Below are 5,759 nucleotides of genomic sequence, written 5' to 3'. Positions count from 1 at the left end.
GATTCACGTATTTCTTCCGTATATAATCTTCAAGCCCATCTTGATCGCGGCCCACCTCTGATCCGGTCAAATTCTGGTGATAACAGGATCGTTCTAACGCTGCAGGAAGGGTGAAACCTGAAGCTGAGGAGTGGGGAAACAACTCTAAGAGTTGGGACTCACCGTCTGACATACTTCTTAACCGCGTCGAGCAAAATTCGGAGCTGATCCGCAACCTCACTTACGACATTGATGAGCTAAAGGAGCTGGTTAAGAAGCTTATCAAGGATTCACCATCATCACCGAAGGAGTAATTCATCATTGGTATTGGCATCCCCTTGGTTTCTTCCAAGCTTGGGGGAGTGCCGCGGTATCACATCATCACTATCTTTTACTTTTTTACTATCAAGTAGTGTCATATCATGAGTAGGGAAGTTATCATATAAGATGGTTTGCAGTGTGGAAGTATCTCTCTTTTAGTTGGTTATCTATGTATCCCTTGGTGTGAGTTATCGTTATGGAATATTAATGAGAAGTTTTATCATTTACATATTGCACACCTTATTTTAGTTTGCAATCTCTATTATGTGATTGATCTTGTTGTTAGTATTGGTATCACTTTGGGAGCATTGAGTAAATCTATTTGGTTGTGGCAAACTTAGCATTGGTCAATAGCAACAACACTTTGAGTTTAAGTAGAAAAGAGGAAATACATGTAGATATGTTATTTCATTATCTTTCTTTCTTGTTAGCTATGAGCTTAGTATTCTGAAGTTAAAATTATTTGTGCTTACAAGTAAGATGCATGATTGTTTCTATCACATGTATATTTGTTTGTTTCCCTCAACTCTTATGCTTGCTAACCAACCTTGCTAGCCAAAGACCTGTACTGAGAGGGAATGCTTCTCGTGCATCCAAACCCTTAAACCAAACCTATGCCATCAGTGTCCACCATAACTACCTATTATATGGTAGTTTGCGCCATTCCAAGTAAATACTTCATGTGCTACCTTTAAACAATTCAAAAGTTATTATCTCTTATTTGTGTCAATGTTTTATAGCTCATGAGGAAGTATGTGGTGTTTTATCTTTCGATCTTGTCATTTACTTCTGATAGACTTTCACCAATGGACTAGTGGCTCATCCGCTTATCCAATAATTTGCAAAAAGAGCTGGCAACGGGGTTCCCAGCCCCAATTAATTAACTTGCATTAATCATTCTCTTCACATGTTTTGCTCTGATCTATCAGTAAGCAACTTAATCTTGCAAATAGACACTCCTCCATGGTATGAGAATGTTGGAGGGCACCCGAGGATTCGGTTAGCCATGGCTTGTGTAAGCAAAAGGTTGGGAGGAGTGTCATCAATAATGAAACTAAATACATGTGTAAACAAAAGAGAAGAGGGATGATCTACCTTGATGGTAGAGATAACGTCCTTCATGGGAGCCGCTCTTGAAAGTCTGGTTGATAAGGTAGTTAGAGTGCCCACTACCATTCGTTGACAACAACAAACATCTCTCAAACTTTACTTTTATGCTCTCTATATGATTTCAAAACTTAAAAAGCTCTAGCACATGATTTGATCCCTGCTTCCCTCTGCGAAGGGCATATCTTTTACTTTTATGTTGAGTCAGTAAACCTATTTCCCTCTATCCTAAGCAAGCAATTGAGTTGTTGTGATCCAACCATTTATATTGTGATCCATTTAATCATGCCTTTTATTCTTCCTTGTTTAGTACAAGTTTTATCTGAATGAATATAGCTTTGAAGGTTATCAATGATTATGAGGAGATTATTATGATTAAGTATGCAAGTTTTGCTATAAGCTTTAATATAAGAGCCCTGCTCGATAAATAAGTACAATCTGTTAACTGTTCTTTGACCAAGAACGAAGTTTGCCATCACCAATTATGATTTCCTGAGCACCTTTATTTGTGATTTCCTTTTACTTGTTTCAAGTTGAATCATATTGGGAAGTTGTTCACTAGAATGTCTTGTGTGAATTAATATGATGCTTCTTGTCCGTATTTTATTTATCGACTCTTCACTCCATAAACATGTGGTCTTGTTACTGAGTTCAGTTTCGCTTGGGGACAAGCGAAGTCTAAGCTTGGGGGGAGTTGTTACGTCCATTTTGCATCACTATTTTATATCATAATTTACTGTTATTCTTTGATATATTTCATATTTAGAGATGATACTTATGTTATTTCATCTATTTTGCATGTTTCATGATTATTGGAGAATTATTCACCGGAGTCATGATTCTGCTGGAAAAAGAACCGTCAGAATGCAATATTTCTGGAGATCAACAATTGACGGAAATTACACCGAAGATCTTATTTTTCCAGAAGAATGAGCCAGCCAAAAGGAGGAGCCGAGAAGGGCCGCCATGGCCCCCCCATAGGCCGGCGCGGGCCCTGCCCTGGCCGCGCCGCCTTGTGGGGAGGGTGCCCACAGCCCCCTTCGGCCGCCTCTCCTTCGCGTACTTCTTCTCCCCGAAAACCTAAGCTCGAGGGAATAATCACGAAGAGACACAGCTGCCTCTGCGGGGCGGAGAACACCAGAGAGAAAAGAGCTCTCCGGCGGGCAGGAATCCGCCGGGGAAATTCCCTCCCGGAGGGGGAAATCGACACCATCGACACCGCCATCTCCACCGCTGCACCTCGTCACCGCTGTAACATCTAGGGTTGAATCTTGATTGTTTGATAGGGGAAACTCTCCCGGTATTGATTACTCCTTGTTATTGATGCTATTGAGTGAAACCATTGAACCAAGGTTTATGTTCAGATTGCTATTCATCATCATATCACCTCTGATCATGTTCCATATGATGTCTCGTGAGTAGTTCGTTTAGTTCTTGAGGACATGGGTGAAGTCTAAATGTTAGTAGTGAACTATGTTGAATAATATTCAATGTTATGATATTTAAGTTGTGGTGTTATTCTTCTAGTGGTGTCATGTGAACGTCGACTACATGATACTTCACCTTTATGGGACTAGGGGAATACGTCTTGTATTCGTTTGCTAATTGTGGGGTTGCCGGAGTGACAGCAACCTGAACCCCCGTTGGTATATCGATGCAGGAGGGACAACAGGATCTCAGAGTTTAAGGTTGTGGTTAGATTTATCTTAATTACTTTCTTGTATTTGCGGATGCTTGCGAGGGGTATAATCACAAGTATGTATTAGTCCTAGGAAGGGCGATGCATTAGCATAGGTTCACCCACACAACACTTATCAAAACAATGAAGATTAATCAGCTATATGAAGCGAAAGCACTAGACTAAATTCCCGAGTGTCCTCAAGAACGTTTGGTCATTATAAGTAAACAAACCGGCTTTTCCTTTGTGCTAAAAAGGATTGGGCCACTCGCTGCAACTATTACTCTCGCATTTTATTTACTTGTACTTTATTTATCTGCTATATCAAAACCCCCTGATACTTGTTTGTGAGCATTTACAGTGAATCCTTCATCGAAACTGCTTGTCAACACCTTCTGCTCCTCGTTGGGTTCGACACTCTTATTTATCGAAAGTACTACGATACACCCCCTATACTTGTGGGTCATCATCGGCCCCTCCCTGCCCCACTGGATGAGGACGATATCACCACTACACCCTGCAAAGAGGTGGGTCCGAGGGAGCTGCGTAGTGGGGGCAATGTCGTGCGAACTATGCGCGAGATTCTTGCCCGTGTATGGCTGCTCAAGAACCTGAACCTCACGGAGGAGGAGTGGGACATCATCATGCCTTATGATGTTATGCACCTGATGTGGCAGCAGGCGTGTCGTCGGGTCGGTGGCCTCCACTTCGACCGCACCTTAGGGTGGACCACCGGCTCATCGTCAACTTGCCGGCGCTGCAAGACAGTTGGGTCATAGTTGTGCCGGAGGACGGCCACTGCAGCATATGCATGCTGGGGCTGTCGCAGCGCACAACGGTGCGTCTCCGGGGATGCAAACACCCGTTCCATAGGAAGTGCATCTTCTCCTGGTTTGTAACGAATGCCAGCTGCCCTATCTGCCGCGATAAAGTGCTGACCCATCATATTTTCGATTTGTAGCATAGTATGAATAAAAAACCTGTATGATAGGGATGCCATGCCAACTTGAATCCTATGTCAAGAGAAATTCTATTTGATTGTGGTTATAAGATATTTTGCATTAGTTTGATCTATTATCATTCTATTTTCCTATGGGATATGACCCAATGAATCAAACAGCCTGGGATTACTTCCACACAATTAAGTTTGACCAACTTTTAGTAGGACAACAAACATAAATAATTAGTCATCATGGGATTACAATCCAACAGATAATTGTCTTCAGGACTCATACATTTTCCAAATAGAAAAATCAAAACAAATCATGGTTCTTCATCTCACAGCATGATACAGAGACAAGAGTCTAATCATCATCATCACCTCCGTCTTCATTCTGATATTCGTGCATGGTCTCATCCTGCTCGTCGTGTCCATTCTCCTCCTGAGATTCACCATTTGTTGAATCTTGGTCAAATCCTAGGTTTGACAAAAATTTATACAAGTTTAAAACATGAATATGAAAAATAACCTGCATCGATCCTTCTTAGTCACTCCAAAATGAAGCTCGTGGGAGGTTTTTGAAATTTCCATGATTTTTCTGGTTTGAATATGTCTAGACCTTGTTTATCAACTTGAATGCTTACTATATGACATACACGGACTATGTGCTTTGGTTTTTGAATTTTTTTGAATTTTTATGCCCATTTGAATCTTGGTCAAATCCTAGGTTTGACCATGACTTAAACAAGTTTAAAACATGAATATGACAAAGTAAGCATGTATCCTTCTTAGTCACTCTAAAATGAAGCACTTGGGAGGGTTTTTGAAATTTCCATGTTTGAAACCAAAAACCACTTCTCTTCACCATGCATGCTTGACTTCATAAGACAAAGTTTAGGGTTAGGGGGTAGATACATGATTTTTCAGGTTTAATATGTCTAGACCTTGTTTATCAACTTAATTGAATGCTTACTATATGACATAAGAAGACCTTGGTTTTTCATTTTTTATTTTTTTTTAATTTTTATGCCCATTTGAATCTTGGTCAAATCCTAGGTTTGACCAAGATTTGAACAAGTTTAAAACATGAACATGAAAAAGTAAGCATGTATGCTTCTTAGTCACTCCAAAATGAAGCTCTTGGGAGGGTTTTCAAAATTTCCATGTTTGAAACCAAAAACCACATCTCTTCATGCTTGACTTCATAAGACAAAGTTTAGGGTTAGGGGGTAGATACATGATTTTTCTGGTTTGAATATGTCTAGACCTTGTTTATCAACTTAATTGAATGCTTACTATATGACATAAGAAGACTATGTGCCTTGGTTTTTCATTTATTTTGAATTTTTATGCCCATTTGAATCTTGGTCAAATCCTAGGTTTGACCATGATTTAATATGAAAAATTAAGCATCTATCATTCTTAGTCACTCCAAAATGTAGCTCTTGGGAGGGTTTTTGAAATTTCCATGTTTGAAACCAAAAACCACTTCTCTTCATGCATGCTTGACTTCATAAGACAGAGTTTAGGGTTTGGGGGTAGACAGCACGCGCCGACGCATGGACGCAATTTATTCTCTGTCCCCCTGACATGCATTTGCCAGTGTCTTCAACAGTCTGACACGAGCAGTGAAGCTTTTGCCCAGCGGAGAGGGGCTCCATTTCTCGAGCGGTAGCGAGGTGACATGCACCTTTTGCATGTCACCATGTGACATGCGGCCTAAATCCAAATTTA

The sequence above is a fragment of the Lolium rigidum genome, unplaced genomic scaffold (assembly GCF_022539505.1).
Source record: "Lolium rigidum isolate FL_2022 unplaced genomic scaffold, APGP_CSIRO_Lrig_0.1 contig_53713_1, whole genome shotgun sequence".
Classification (NCBI taxonomy): Eukaryota; Viridiplantae; Streptophyta; class Magnoliopsida; order Poales; family Poaceae; genus Lolium; species Lolium rigidum.
This window is presented reverse-complemented; position numbering follows the sequence as displayed.